We start from the raw sequence: 16,528 nt of genomic DNA, 5'->3' as shown, positions 1-16,528 counted from the left end.
GGACGGCGAAGTCCTCGCCTCTGCTCTCCCAAGATTCGCGAAGCATGCGAAGGGGCGACCTTATCGACCGGCCGTATACCAGTTGAGCTGGAGTAAATCCGGTAGCTTCATGCGGTACTGAGCGAAGCGTGAACATGGTGGCTGGCAAACACGCTTCCCAGTCTCGTCGGTGCTCGTAGCACAGGGCCCTGAGGACTCTTTTCAGTACAGAATGCCACGCCTCGACGCTGTTACTTTGCTGGTGTCTGATAGAGCTGTGAATAATGCGAATCCCGCATTTCTCAAGAAAGGTGGCGGTGAGCGCGCTCGTGAACACGCTACCTTGGTCGCTCTGCAACTCGGCGGGGAAACCGATCCTAGAAAATACCTGCAATAGCCTGTCGACAACTCCCACAGAGTTCAGCTCCTTTAGGGGAATTGCCTGCGGAAATTTTGTTGCTGGGCAGATGATTGTTAGGATGTAGCGATAGCCTGATGCAGTTACAAGTAGTGGACCTACAACATCCACCACCAGGCGCCGGAACGGTTCGCTGCTCAATGGCACAAGTTTCAGAGGTGCCTTATTTTTATCTTGTGATTTTCCCACCCTTTGACATGCGTCACACGAGTGCACAAATTTCTCAACATCTTTAAAACCCCCTGGCCAATAAAATTCTCTCAAAAACGGGCCTTTGTTTTTTTTTGATGCCGAGATGGCCCGACCAGCCGCTCCCGTGACACAACTTTAGGAGGCTAGCCCGATATTTTTGTGGCACCACTAGCTGGTCGTGGTGCACGCCTTTGCTCTCTTTGTGCTGCCGATACAGTGCTCCTGCCCGCCGCTTCAGAAGGATGTTTTTTTCCGCCAACCCCTCACCGACATGTTGACTCAAATCCTGGAGAGTCGCGTCATTTGCCTGCTCAGCTGTAATGGTCTCCCGGTCTACTTTAATCAGCTCGGGAAAGCCATCCAATAAGGGGGGCACTAGAGAAATTTCTAATCCGTCATTTTGCCTGACTAGGTGGCGCAACAGGCAGCTCATCCGCGAGAGCCATGGTCCGTGCATCTACCACGGCATTTATTTCGCCAGTTGCATGCTTTTCAGCTTCCTCAGAACTCAATTGGGCCGCGATCTCACGGGCTTTGGAACGCGTCAGCGCGTGCACGCAGTGGTCGCCATAACTCAAGCCCCTCTTCTTTAGCTCGTCCTCCGAGCGGTTTGAAAAGAGGTAAGGGCACTCCTCTGGCAAGGTCGCTGACACCGCCGCTTCTGCATGCAGGACCCCAAACGGGCCCCCAATGGTGACGCGCGCGACAGGAAGACAGACACTGTCCTCCTGAGCCACCTGCCGTATCCATGCGCACTCGCCAGTAAAATCTTGCGGTTAAACTAGCGAAGGGTGCATTAGATCCATTGTGGCGGCGGAGTCGCGCAGGACGCGACACCGTCGCCCATTCAAGGTCATTTCACGCATGTACGGCTCAACTAGGCGCATATTTTCGTCGCCGAGGGTAGTGAGTGAAAAAACCAGCTAAGACCTTCGACAGCCACTCTCGATGTGCCCGGGCTCGTTACAGCGGAAACAGACTGCTGGTTTCCTCGCCTCGAAGGATTTAGCACGATCCTTCTCTTTTTTTTCTTTGTCAACGTGATTTCTACCTACGGGGCCTTTTTCGCGGTCCCCCTCACTTGCCCCTTTCTCTACCCTCGGTGGAGCCGCTCTATTCTCGATCCGCAATGGGCGCCTCCCGAAATCCCTGTAGGGCTTTGTTATTGCCCGCAAGCTTTCCTTTCCTGTTTCGCGCCTCACCTGGAACTCTTCTGCGAGTTCGGCGGCGCGCTCTAAGCTTTTCTTTTCGGGCCTGTCTTGCACCCAGAGCCGCGTTTCCTCATTTAAACAGTACTGTTCTAAACATATTTCTTCCACAACTTTGTCACGGTCCTCGTAAACCTCCGCGGCCTTGAGCCATTTGATCAGATTTGCCTTAAGACCGTTGGCAAAATCTTGGAATGACTCAGAGGGCCGCTTTCCCGTGGTTCTGAAACGTCGACTGAAGGCGTCGGCTGACAGGTGGTACCTTTTTAGCAAAGTGGCCTTCACTTTATCATAATCATCTGCCTCCGCATTAGTCAGCCGAGCAAGCACGTCGGCAGCCTCACATGGCAGAACCGTCAAAATGGGCTGAGGCCAAGTTGTGCGAAGAAAGTTATGCCTTTCGCACGTGCGCTCGAAGTTCACAATAAACAGCCCGATATCCTCGCCCATTTAAAAAGGTGACATAAGGTCTTTAATTTTGGGCGGCTTTGATGACTGACTGCTCACCACAGAGGTCGTGCCTGCTTTTGCTTGAGCTTCAGCTAGCTTCACCTCTAGTCGCTTCTTTTCTAGCTCCACCTCATCTTTCCTCTTTTGTTCCGCTAATTCCAATTCCTGTTTTCTTTTATGTTCCTCTAATTCCTCTTTTCTTTTGATTTCCTCCCAGTGCTCCACTATCTCCTCATCCTCAAAACCCGGGTCCTCTATCGCACTGACAACCTGCAATTTCTTCATAGTTTTCCCACAATCAATCCCTAATTCCCCCGATAAGGAGATCAGGTCCATCTTACGCAGCTTTCTCCAGTCCCTGACTGCCCTTAAGTGCTCGCAAATAATGTGATTGCAAGTCTCTCAAGGATGTTGGTGCAAAGCAAGGTTCAAATTCGAACAGGCTACTACAACCAACGTACACTACCAGGAAGAGCAGCACAAATGCTAAGCCTGGCAATACTCAACGAGAGAAGGCAATGCACTCACCAAAACCGGAGCCAGGACACCACGCAGACGATCTCACTGCTGCCAACCAGTTGTTGCGACCCGGGTAGCATGGTGGGAGACCGGTGATGGGGCGAGGAGGATGGGAGACTGGGTTTAGAGGAAGGTAACAAAAAACTTTATACACTTATTTACATTATTTACAAAGGGTAACTGAGAATGGCTCTCAGGGGAAGGGTACGTCTTCGTGAACCGTAGTCGACTGGAGCTAGCAGGCTTCTCTCGGCCACCTCACAGCCGAGTTAAATAGGGTTCGGATTCCCCAGATCCCTGGCTGGGGAATAAAGTTCGAAGAGCACTGTCCAATCGGATGGACTGAAGGGGACGCTGGTATTACCACCCACGGCAGGGGCGGTGCTGTCTAGTGTATTTCCGACACGTAAGGTATTTACCTGTCTCCGCTGATCCTGGTCATGCGGCCGCGCTGCAAAAACAAGCACTAAAATTGCACATGGAACCAAAGAGGCAGCGCGCTCTCGAAGTGGACTGTGTTCAGCGAGTGTGTTGCAGAACGGAGGAACTGCAGTTTACCTCATCGAATCATCATAGAAGTGTTGGGCACCGTTACATAGAGGCATGCTAACGAGAAATGGCCAGTGTTGGCAATTAGATACTGATTATCTCTCGTTGCAGAAAAATTTCGCGCAAAAAGCAAGATAATAAATACATCGGCTTCTCTGTAAGCTTCCTATGGTCGCCGAAATTCGTTTTGTTATAGGCTAATTTCTTTATATCCGTGAAGCAGTATTGATTTCAAGCTACAATAAATAATAGAGAGCCGCACATTGCTTTCAGTAGAGGCTGTGGGCCATGCGCATCGAGCTATCGCAACGAGCGGGTTGACGTTGGTTGCTCCCCCATAATTTAAAAATCGGTTCGCGAAACTTAGTCGCCGTCATAGAAACCATCACTGTATACTGAAAAACACACTAGAAAAAAATTAATTCTATCAGCGTATACATGAGCTCAAAAAGATTGTGAGCCCAGTGTTTTTTTTTTCATTTCAGAAACTGATTGAGGAATATTAAGTTGACAGTTTGCAAAAAAGGCAATTTTGCTTTTCAGTCTCCACGTTATCTATCGTTGTTTCAGACCGGTTACGACGATAAGGATTCGCTGGTGGTGGTGGTGAAAACATTTGTTAGGAAGGGACAGGGAGTATGTTTCGATCAGCCCGTAAGGAACCGAGTTAAGTTTTTTGTAAACGTCGGATGATAGCCAGTTTAGGCTGGTGGATGCTCGTCCCAAGCGAGGAATAACGATGGCACGTTGGTCGATGGTCGTATAGACGGCGGTTAGAAGTACGAAGAGCATTGCGCGTCTTCGTCCACTGGTCCGGAGGCACGTTGCCGGTTGGGGCAGCAATTTAAACAGCGGACCAGGCACCTCTTCGAACATGCAAAACGCGCGGTTTCGCGTATGCATCTCGCTACACCTGAAACCCGTCGAGGCACCCCGAATCAGCTTTACTGTCACTGTAGCCAGTAAACAGAACCCCATCACTGCGCTGGAAAGTCGTGTGGCTTGAGAAGTTGCCGACCCTGATGATTGCCCTACTTGAGAGCTCATCCCTCCTCAACGGAAAAAGGTCGTCTGCCCTTTACGACCCTAACAAATCGTTCGCGGTGTCACTCCCCATTTCCCACGGCCTTGGACACCCTACGAAGCGCGCGACGCGCTGTCATTATTCTTAACCCCTCTAGACTTCTCACGGACATGGCTGTTACCGGCGCAAGGATGAAAGAAGCCACCTGTGCCGTAGGCTTTTAGCTTAACACCTCCCCGCCGAGAATGTTGGGGGACGCTTGTCGTGAACGCAACATCCCAATGCGCGCAAAAGGACAAGACACACGGTTCTCAACAGCATAAAAAAAAACTCGCAGCAGCACAAGGAACCCGGACCTCAACTGAGAGCTGTACCAAAAACTGAAAAAGGGAGCGCTTCTCAGGAAGAAACCTTCAAGTATGCAGATACAAGCTCAATCGTTAGCTTGCATATTCCATTAGAGGCAGACAAAGAAATAGAACCCACTGGTAAGCTCATTAGAAAAATCATAGGTATATGCAACAACATGGCAATAAATACGGAATGCAGAGAACATATGCCTGCACAGTTTACACGAAGTTGCATACACATCGCAACATGATCCAGACAAGGGCAACAATGACATTATAACACGGTGCTCTTGGGTGCTCTTAATGACATTATAGCATGGTGCGATTCGTCAGACGCGAATGATATGTCACCATAAAAGAAAACATTTCACACAAGACAAAATCAGCACACCAGCATGGCTCCGTCCATTCATTATCAGAGTATATTATTAGCTGTGAACTGTTCACGTTCCCCTACTCTCACCCGCTGCCCCATCGTCTGCTCGAGCCTCAGCGTATTTTTGCGCTTATCGCGACCTGGCAGTGGCAGAGTGGGTTAAGGCTGCGGATATTGGGCGTTTGTCACTGTCCGCCAGGATCGAACGCGCCGTCTGATCGCGTACATTTGAACATTCCGTGTTTGCAGCGTGCACAATTCTCGCATTCGTCCCGTTTTCCGGTTGTGTCACTCATCTTCTGCCTCGGTGAAGCCGCCGATTGTTTGCGCATATGGGTCGCAAGCCACCGCGAAAAGCTCTAAACGCCCTTTCCCAGAGGGCCCCCTGGAATTTGGCATGGTCAGCTGAACCAATTCCTCACCAGCGACCTCTGTGATTGCGGTCCACCTGTTGGGCAGACCCGCAAGGAGATCGCAGTATGGACCGCGGTTCGCCCCTATCAGCGGCGGTGTAATTTCGCTTCTCTGAGCACATGGGGCGAATTCGCCATCGCCACTGCTCAGAATCTGCTCATTTTCCACTAAGCTTATCGCGGCAATACACGAGTCTGGGGTTTCGGCTCGGAACAGCCTCGCTTACCAAGCTGTGCTGCTGTCTTCTGGGACGCCGCTGCTAGTGCTGCGCACGCTGTTTTAAAGCACATGCCACTTTCTCTAAACGCTAATTGGCATACTGGCGCTCCAGTCGGCAACAAATGGTTGCACTGGGCACCTCGGCGGGCCGAGCATTTCATGTCGTTGCGCTGATCAGTGCCATTAGGATCGCTAATGACATGCTCCCCTGCCTCACAGCACTCGACCTGAACAGTCGATCATAGGTCGACTTTTTCGCACTCATAGCCCTGGACCTCATCTCCACCATGGGAATTAAGGACTGCTCGTCTGTGTGAACACTATTGGCTGACTCCACAACTTGCGGCTCCTCGACGCTAACGATAGCTGCACTGTTCGCAGGAACCTGTGATGCCTCTTCTCTGTCTCAATAGGAACTGACTGAATTCCGCAGCTGTTGTCCTCTTTATTCGCCACACCCCGGCTCCTGCAGTACACACGCAGCTCTCCGTGAGCGTTACTCTTGAGTAATCTTCCTTTCCTGCCGTAGGTTCTCTTTGGCTACTGCTAATTGGAGCTTTAGGACTCGAATATACTCGTCGCTTCTCTCCTTTTCTCTGGCTCGCTCGGCCTCTGACATTTGCACTCGCTCCTGGCCATGCCGATACCCACAGCCATACCTACTCCGCCAACTCAATGTAGCCACTTGCCTTGTTTTTTCTAACCTTGCGGCACTTCATGGCACTTGCTGCGCAGCAGCGGCAGGTTGCGTCCTTAGGCGCAGATGTGTGGTCGGCATAGAGCTCGCAGCAGGCCCATCACGTCATCCCGGCCCAACCGCAGGTGCCGCCGAAGTCGCACGCTTCGGTCCAGTCGGCCAAGTTTCGCTCATTCCTCGGCGCTGTCGTGGATTCTTGGCTCCGAGGCCTCTGACAAGGATGTCGTCTGATTTGGACCTTTGTCCCCTGTGCTTCCCACCAGGATGCTGCCCCGTCACTCTCTCGCAAAGTACTGCCTCCAACCCCTTTCCATAACGCCGCCCAGACGATCCTGATCACGGCACCAGTTAAGTTTTCCTTAACCGTTTTTTTAACTGATTGAGGGATATTCAGTTGAGAGTTTGAAAAAAGACAATTTATTCTTTCGGTCTCCACGTTATCAGACCGGTTACGATATGAAGCCGCTGGTGGTGATGGTGAAAACATTTATTAGGAAGCGACAGGAGGTTAGTTTGGATCAGCCCGTAATGGACCTAGTTAAGTTTTTCATACACGACGGATGGACAGTTTGGGCTGCTCGGATGCTCGTCCCAAGCGAGGAATAACGATGGCACGTTGGTCGATGATGGTATGCACGGCGGTTAGCAGTACGAATAGCACTTCGCGTCTTCGTCCACTCGTCCGGCAACACGTTGCCGGTTGGGGCAGCAACGCCAACTTCTTGACAAAGAAAACAGATTGATTAAAGAGGGCACCAAAATACAAGCAGTAATAGAAAAAGAAAGCCTGTTGAAATGCAGCCGAGCTGAGACTCGGCGCGCTCCACTCAACTCTGTTTGCAGCTGATTTTACACTCTTCGATAAAGGAGCGGAGCTTTACTAAATCTGCTCTCGCCAAATTTCGACCAGTAACAGTGCAATAGCATTATACATACAAGGGGGCGGAGCCCAAGGCTCGCCAGAGCCTTGCTCAGTAGAGCCGGCACTTACTGGACAATGCAGGGTGCGCGGTTTCGCATCTGCATCTCTCTACACCTGCAACCCGTGTAGGCGCCCCCACATCGGCTTTACTGTCACTGCTGCCAGTAAACGAAACCGCACCACTTAGCTGGACATTCGGGTGGTTTGAGAAGTTGCCGACCCTAATTATTGCCCCACGTCAGAGCTCATCCTTCCTCAACGGAAAAAGGTCGTCGGCCCTTTGCGACCGTAACGAGGTCGTTCGCGGTCTTACTCGCCATTTACAACGGCCTTGGAAAGCGTCCAAGCGCACGACGCGCTGTCATTATTCTTAACCCCTCTAGTTTCCTCATTGACAAGGCAGTTACCGGCGAAAGGGGGAAAAGAGCCACCGGTGCCTCATGCTTCTAGCTTAACAGACCGGTCCTTACAAGCACTAGGTTGAGGTCCCGTGTTTGGAACACCAGTGGCGGTAGCCGCCGCCCTTGCACGCCCGTCTAAGGCTTGTTGGACCCAGTCGTGGCAGTCGAGCAGGGCTGCCTCCCAATCCCCCCGGGTTGGGTTGGGGATGGGGGGAATAGCAGGGTTGGAGCGGCAGGCCCCCAGCATGTGACAGGTGTCCTAAGACACCCCTTTACAGGGCGGGCAGCTGCCGTTAAAGGAGGGCTCAAAATGTTTTAGTGCTGCCGGGCACAGCAATGTATTGGTGAAAACGCGGAGAAGGAGCCGCTCATCCGCCTTTTTGAGGCCTTTGTAGGGGCGAGGGTAAAGGCGATGATTATCCTGATAGTAGATTGTACCATCTTTGAAGGTATAGACAGGAATAAAATCGGGTTCCTGATCGGATGGGGATGAGAAAATAGCCCTGTAAGAGAGCGTGTGAGCGGTTGTATCTCCTGCCTCATTTCCTGCCAGCCCCGCTTTCGTGGTCATCAACTACGAAGAAACCCTCACAGTTTCCATGCAACATGAAAACACCAACGCAATTCGTATCTTGATTCACCTCGGAGAAGATGATTACAAAGACAGATTACCAAATATTACAAAAGGAACACGTAATATGTCCTTCAAGGCGTGCGAACCATCAAAATCAAACAGGCAATTCGCCATAACCTTCACTATACTGGCGTGAAAAGAAGACGACCGCTAAAGAAATGATTATCTTTATCACAGCTTTCAGCAGAAAAACAGGAAACGCTCTATGGGATTACCACTGCCTCAATATGACTCGAAGACGCTAACCTGCTCTTGCATTTCTTCCCTTCATGCGATTATAAACGTCTCATTAGGAAGGCCATGAAATTTCAGAAAGTGCCCAGCATCTTAGAATTCCGCGTCAATATACAGGGTGTGGACCAAGATGTATAAAAACTTGGACCAGGATGTATAAAAAAACTAAGCGTTCTTCAGAACTTGAATCGCGTGTATGTTGTTAGGGTTTATCTAAAGTTACAATAACATTTTTTTCGCTCCTTCTATTTGATTAATTAGTCGACATAAATAAATGAACTTTTTAAATATAGCGTGAAACGTTCAGGCGTCAACAAGAAAGTTGTGGAGCTCCACAAATATTGTGCAAACCAGGAACTTCCAACGAGATCGACTTAGCGTGGACGTTTTATTCGAGAAAAACGAAAGCCCGCGGAGTTTAAAAAATACCACGTGACAGTACACTCCGTGCGCCCCAATGCGCCGACACTACAGCGTTCTCATCCGTGCTTTGTAAAAAGCATCACTCGCTTTGCGCTTTTCGTCCTGCCCGAGACAGGGCTTCGCGTTGTGCTTGGTTCAAAGATCAGCGCCAGTGGGTTTGGCCGACAGTTGAAAGGAAGCGCTGCTTCCGTTTTTCATCGTGATTTACATTACGTTATCAAGCTTTTCATATACATCTTTGCTTGTTGGAATCTTTCTCCCAAATTCGCACTCATGAGATTGCCATCACTCTTGCCGCATGCACTCTGCTCACGTGAGAGCGCAATTATCGCTGCAGAAACGGGAGCCGCGCTTTTTTTCAACTGCAGCTGTGCCCACTGGCGCTTATCTTGGAACCAAGCTCAACGCAAAGCTCTCTCTTAGGAAGCACGAAAGGCGCGAAGCGAGTGATGCTTTTTACAAAGCACGGATGAGGCGCTGTAATCGCGGCGTATTCCGGCGCACGGAGCGCGCTGTCACGTGGTATTTTTTAGTTTTCGTTTTCCCTGAATAAAAACGGCTACGCTAAGTCTACCTCGCTGTAAGCGCCTGGGTTGGCCAATATTGTTATGTAAACCTCCACAAGTTTCCTCTTGACGCCTGAACGTTTCAAGCTATATTTAAAAGTTAATTTACTTATCTCGACTAATTAATCAAACAGGAGGGGCGAAAAAAATTGTACTGTAACTTTAGGTACAACCTAACAACATCCACGCGATTTCAGTTCTGAAGAACGCATAGTTTTTTTTTATAAATCTTCGCCCTTGTCTGCTGGGACGCCCTGTATGACTAACGACGCGAGTGAAACTAAGCGCATCAAGCCTCATTAAAAAGATATTTCTCCATAGCAGAGCAGAAACACATTCAAATTTTCCTATTGCGTCGAGCGAAACACAGCGGATTAGGACGAATTTATCAGTTTTCTACAAAAGCATAGTCAATGAAATAATGAATTCCAAAAAGCTCCTGGCTGAATTCAAGGCGCCAGATATTAGTAGAGAAGTATTTATGAAATGTTGACATACTAATCAGGCTTTTTGCTGCAAAACTGATTATTCACTACACGTTACACTTTTTGATATTTGACACATGTAGCTATGCCCTTAACCCATGAGGTACTTTCCTTACCTCGCAAGAAAAGTTTCTGTGTGCTTAAATATGCCCTTAATTTTTCTTACCGCCAGGGCAGAAATGAAACTGAGCTTATTGTTCAAATCTTTGCAATAAAAAAAAAATTCCCGTCTAATACGTGCTAGATCTAGATTACACCGCTGCAGGGGTGCATGCGAGATTTGTCTCGTTTTGTTGTCGTGTGTGCACAATCATCAGAGCTAAACAAACCTTTATACACTCGTCGGGTCACTGCAGTACCAAAGAGTCACACGGAAAAATCGGGGACCTAGCGGTTTCGTCACACCTGCTTAAAGCCCACGCCTGTTCTCGGCGCGACCGTTTGTTTTTATTTTCATTTTCTTTCCGGTGTTTTACCGCACACCTTTATGAGGGGCTATCAGGAACGAGAACCCTAGCTTTGGCGCAAGCGCCGATAATTTAATTCACGCGACACATTGAGAGAGAGTAGGCCACACCTGCACCACCACGCTGCTCCTCGAGATAGTGACATTGTAATGGGGCTGAGCTTAACAGGCGCGTGGATTTGACGCGGACCCCGCCACGCGCCCTATCTAGGCGGCCATGCTGCTGTTTTCCTGTGCCGCTTTTTCCAAGAACAAAGAGGGGTAAGGAACCCTGGCTAGGTCCAGTTCCAAATACTTCAGCACACCCGGCGACTGGAGGTGAACTGATCCTTAAAATTGAACGATTTCATCCCACGCTCAAAGCGTGGTAAGGCTGCGACCGTGGTCGAATTTTCTATGTGACCGGGATAGGGATCAACTCTTTTTTACACGGTGGTGGTTTGAATCACGCTCGGGGATGTTTGTTTCTGCTAGATACCGCTGTCATGACGACGATACGACGTCCTAGTTCTCTTCCCTCCGGCCGCTATGGCAGGAAGGTTCCTACCCTTGGCCAAACCCCGCTGAAAGAGCTTCAAAACGATTGGCTGCGAAGTGTGTCGGCGGGGGCACTCAGCCGCTACGCCGTGATGGCAGAATCGGCAGTCCGGATATATTTCTGCTCTTTGGAAGTGGCGGGTCTGATTGTTCCCACAAGTCCATCGTGTATTCATCAAGTAAATAACGTACCGCCTTTCTCAAAAGTAACCAGGCTCCATGGTTTGCTTCTAGCTTGTATAGTGGAGCCCTTGTGGATTTGCTAAAAGATCGAAAGTTGTTGGAAGGTAAGAAGACCCCCAGTCCTTCTTACCGATGTCCCTGAAGAGAAGATGCAGGCGATATTATGCAGGCGATATTACCTCAGGGTCTACTCCTCGCTCCCTCGGGGCTAAGGAAAGGCTCTTCAATAAGCCATTCTAACCGTCTAGGATTTCGTCGCCAGATGCGGCATGCAGTGCGCCCCGGTAAACAAAAATCAAGTCATTTGAATACACGGAACCCGTAACAACTCACTTAGTAATATCTGTCTCCGAGTTCATGACCGGCTTATAAAGGAAACCCTGCTTATTCCCGTCCTCAGCCTCTGGGTTCAACGCGACGGCAAATCTGCCCACAGTCTGCATATCCTCTGCATCCCCGTTGCCCACATCACCACACTTAATCTCCGTCATAGCGGGGCACAGTAATAGCGCGCGCGAAGAGGACACTCTTCGACTCGTCAAAGGCCTGGCTATCAGCTGCGTTCAGTACAGCCTTCCCTACCTCCACCTCACTAGGACCAAGCAATACAAGGCTGAAGTCCTGATTCGTACTCTTTTACAAAGGACCCTCGGACTCCCCATACACACGGCAACGTCTCGATTAGTGACTCTGGGCATCCATAACACCTTCGGTGAAATCCGAGATCTGGTCCTCTCCTGCACACGCACGCGCTTACTCACTACCTCCGCGTGACGGGCCAGTGGGTATTAAATAATCTTTTGTTCATTACACTGCTTTGCTCGGATGGCCGCCAAGTAACATTTGGTGGAGCTTGCAGGATACCACTGAAATCACGTCCTCCTCGTCATGGTTCTTCAGAGCCCTGTGTCTGCATCCTTCTTTTCGTTTCGTCCGGCTGTGCTTTAGCCTGTCAGACCCGAACCGACCTCGCTGTTGCTTCCCCATCCCGCCCCTACCTCGACCATCCGACTCGACGAACTGGAACCGACGCCATGACCAACCTGGCGTTCCGAGCCTCCCTATCAGAGGCACCCCGCGTATGTAGACGCCATCCCTCTGTCCATAACGTTCGGCGCGTTCAAGTGCCTAGGCCGCCAGCTCCTGGCAACCAGCGGCTCGGAAGATCGTGGACCTGTACTCATTCGCTCGTCTCTTTCATCGTGGCGGAGAGCACTACACCACCTGTTATACCGTCATCTCAAGCCTACCATCTCACGCGCATCTTCGTCATTGTCTTCTAATCGCAGTCGGGGCGCCCGCACGAGGGTACAAGTCATCAACCTCTTGTCCATCGTTCATCACACGTCATTCTTCGGCTGGACGGTACATAACAATATTGAGGCGGAAGCCTTTTATGGCTCTTAAGTAGCGTGCACAGGATGTGTCACGCTTTCAGCAATCCATAGACAACCCACAATTCAATCTATAGGCATTCCACAACCAAATCCGTATTCCAAGCGAAGCCATAACTCACAATCAATATACACAGTCGCATAACCTTTTAGTACTGAGTCACAACACCACTGCATCCAATCAAAATCCGCAACACCTCTCAGCGCTTCTCTCGACACTATCAACATGACCACTTCAAGCTTGCGTCCTATGTCACTACAGCTATAATCACTTAAGTAGCTGGGCAGATGGATCCCGTCGTAGCGTAACACTTCTTCCGCTTGATTCCCGATGGCTTGGCTTTCTGGCGGCGACACGCGGTAGGGGCCTCGGCGGAGTGGTCGGGAGTGTTCGTCGGCTACAATGCGATGTTTCCTAATTATCGCTTGTGGGACCAATGACGACGACAAAAAGCGTTCGCTGTAACATGGATTAAGACTTCGTGCCTGGTCTTCTCTGTTACGCGGCAGGGCTGGGGTGGTGTCAAAGGCGGGCCAGTTCTCTTGGTTGGGCCAATCCCCGGGAGATAAGTCGGACATGGCGAAGGCGTCTGGTAAGTTAGATAGCTCGTCTAATAAAGCCAATCTTCGTGCCTGATGAGGTGTCAGTATTCTTCGGCTGTTTGTCAACACCACTTAAGATTGTACATCTCAGAAACAGACGATACCTCTAGCGATAGCCATACTGTTCTGAGACCAATTGCGTTTTATATCGAGGATGCCCTCGGTTTTCTCTGCAATCCAGGTGCCTGCAAGAACAGCGACGTTTTGCCGGCCTGGAACGTTCACTTCTCATTAAGTAGACTCAATACGACGCGATTCGTTGCTGTGTTCTTCGAAGTGAGCGCTTCATCCATCGAAAACGTGGTACACTTTAATTGAATGACAATGGCTGCTTGATGATCAGTCCGAAGCTACATGCCTAAGACCACGTCACGGGAACAGTGCTAGAGGAATATATGAAGGTTGCATGGTGCATATTAGTCACTCCCTCTGAGAAGTTGGCAACGGTCTTTGGCGGGTCTCGGACCACCCCGGCGAAAAGGTTTTCTTTAATGTCCCGCATGACGGGCGCACCTTCTTCTCCTCGGCCATGTTAGAGTCTTTGCGAGAGAATACATGCTACAGCTCTTCGCCGTATGAAACGGGGCTCTCATTTTCCTGTTGATGCGCGTCTGGAGGAGCGAATCAAATTTTTCCGGGCAGACGATCTTCGTGAATAATTTCAGGACTCCGTTTTTAAATGAAATCCTAAATTTCGGGTAAGCCTCATGATACTCGTATCAGGTACTTCCTTAGCCATTTAGAAACAAAGAATGCTTAGCGTAGTTTTTCTTGGTCGTCCTATCCGTTGAAGGCCGGCACACGCTCTTACTGGCCCAAAGATTATTGGCGTCTTCCTGGGGCAGGCCAGAGAAAATAAGAGAATCACGTGGCTTTTGAAGAACGATCGCTGATGACGCAACGCCACCCTCCATTTTCTGAGAATTCCAGGTTCGAGGTGCACCAGCTCCAGCAGATACCACGTATTGGTAAAAGTGGCCAAATTTTTTAACCCAATGGAAAATTCTCAAAAGAAAGCTTCTATTTGGCTGATTTCGACCAAAAATAGCCGAAAAACTCGGCGAAGGCCATAGAATCAAACATGCTGGGCGGTCGTCGAAGAGCGAAATCTCCACTGCTCTCTATTGCGCTGAATTTAAAGCAAGAAAATAACCTTCCAGATAACACTAAAAACTTACGACAGTCTCGAACAATGTAGAGCGCTTGCGCATGTCTGTGATCCTTTGAGTTAAGTATTGTGCCCTCTCATGCTCCAAAATGAAAAGACGCATGCCGGCGGCTTTGAGCAAAAGTAAACAGAATCCTTCAAAGAAAATACGTCGCGGCAATGTTTTACACGTCAATTCTGCTGAAAACAAAATTTGGCGCTCCGGTTGCTCCCGATGAGATAAATCGCTATACTTTTCTCAGTGAGCCGACAATGCTGTTTAGAATTCTTCAGCCTTACGCAGGGCCGCACTCTCTAAAGAGATATATCCACCCGTACCTCACTCGCTGAACACTATTTATGTAAGCTAGCCAATGAGGTGCTACAGAAATGGTCATCTCTGTTTTAAGTTCGATACCGAATCCTTCCGAGAAGTGTGTTTCGATATGGCAATGGTGAACCAGAGAAATAACCTGTAAAAGAGGTTTTTTTTTACTTTGGGCTTTGTAAATTTGTTATAGTAGTCGAAATACGACGTCTAAGATTAGGTTTCTTAATTTTACTGGCGGCGCATCGCTTTGAGACGCGCATTTGAAGGGTGGAAGAATGACTTCACAAAAACTTGCGTATCGCTAACAGGACACTGAATGTGAATGCTAAATCGAGATAATTGTGCCGGGATCTCAAGTTAGTGGTCTTTACCTTTAACAACGATCGCTCAACCCAGAAATTACAAGAACAAATACACGCAGCGGCTTCTGTCACGCACCCCGGTAACTGCACTCCTTCAAGAAAATTCTTCACCGTCCCTATTAGTTTGTCATCTTAACGCCCACTGCAGTTTCTGCTGAAACGAACCATGCAGTGCCCAAACAGCGTGGATACAGGGCTCTCTGAGACTGCGGGTGGTCTTGAGATACGTGAATAGGAAGCGTCGCTGGCTTCGTGTGGTGTGAAACATGGCCTTAGACAAGCTGTCGTGCACAGCAACTTCATCAGCTCAAGCCATGAAAGCATAAGGTCAGTCATAAGCCTTTGTAACTGTGAGACAGTTATGACACTGATAGGCCAGTCCTCAGACCCGAGAAGTCATCTGCCGATTCATTCTTTTAACACAGCAGTTTCCAAAGGTTCTCACGGAAAACAAAAAGATGTGCTGCCTGAGATGAGAGCTCCAAAACGTCTTCAGGCTATTGTGTGAACCGTTTTTGGAAGCCTAGTTTGGAATTCCTATATTCGTAGCATAGTTTTACATAGCTCGACTTCTTTGGGGGGTGACAGTGTGGCAGCATATGCGTATAATACCAAAATAAACTGTCGTTTAATTCTGACAAGGTCGTAAAGGCGAGTGAAGCGTTTTTTCTTTATTCATTATTCTTGATTCGACGAGAAAAGTTTGGGATTCATATGTAATAAACAAGGCGCAACATCCTATGCGTTGAGCCTAGAGTGAGACCCACGGAAAGAAACGAGAATTTCCGAATTTACACAAAGAAAAATTGTATATTTCGCGGATATGTGCCCAACGTAAATTCTTGTGTAGATAATTATTTGTTCTTATTGTATCTATAAAAATACATACAAAGTGTTAAAAAGCTACAGGGTAATATATTCTTAACGCAAAACAATAAACATCAAAGCCAAGAAAACTATGCTTACCTATGCGGGTTGAGTGTGTGCATTGCAGTTGCTTGCAACATCGTCAAGTGGTGCTCACCCGGGACGAGGCCCCACTGTGAAGCGACGGCGACTTCGTCGTCAGTGCAGATTGAGAGGGCCACGTGCGTTCCTTCACTTGTTTTCTCGTAGCACTGGGAGATGTCAATCTGGAGAATGTAACCCTCTCCGCACAATTCCTCCCAAATGTGGGTCATGGCCAGTTCCCTTAGAAAATCTAGCCGCATACCGTTTGAATAGAAGTTACGCCATTCTTTGCTAAGACATGGACATACTGTGCCACTTTTAATCTGCTGCTCCATTTCAGAGAAAGAGTTAATGCTTTTCACTGTTGTTGTTGTGCTGCGTACAGAGGTGATACTAGACTGCACATAATTTACCAGCACCATCATGCCAAGGACCCAGGCAGCCGGAGCTAGACCGCGAAAAGAGGGACTGTAATTCAATGATGTAGGCAGGCC

The 16,528-nt window shown here is 49.1% G+C and overlaps 1 pseudogene; it reads right to left on the bottom strand.

The window, feature by feature from the left end:
- Window positions 1-1,512: 1,512 nt before the first annotated feature.
- Window positions 1,513-13,774, bottom strand: LOC149343411 (uncharacterized; annotated as a pseudogene).
- Window positions 13,775-16,528: the final 2,754 nt, after the last annotated feature.

Source organism: Amblyomma mixtum, chromosome 5 (genome assembly GCF_055824585.1).
Source record: "Amblyomma mixtum isolate Tamu chromosome 5, ASM5582458v1, whole genome shotgun sequence".
Lineage (NCBI taxonomy): Eukaryota > Metazoa > Arthropoda > Arachnida > Ixodida > Ixodidae > Amblyomma > Amblyomma mixtum.
Note: the sequence above shows the minus strand (reverse complement) of the source record. Positions and strands in the feature narration are given on the sequence as shown.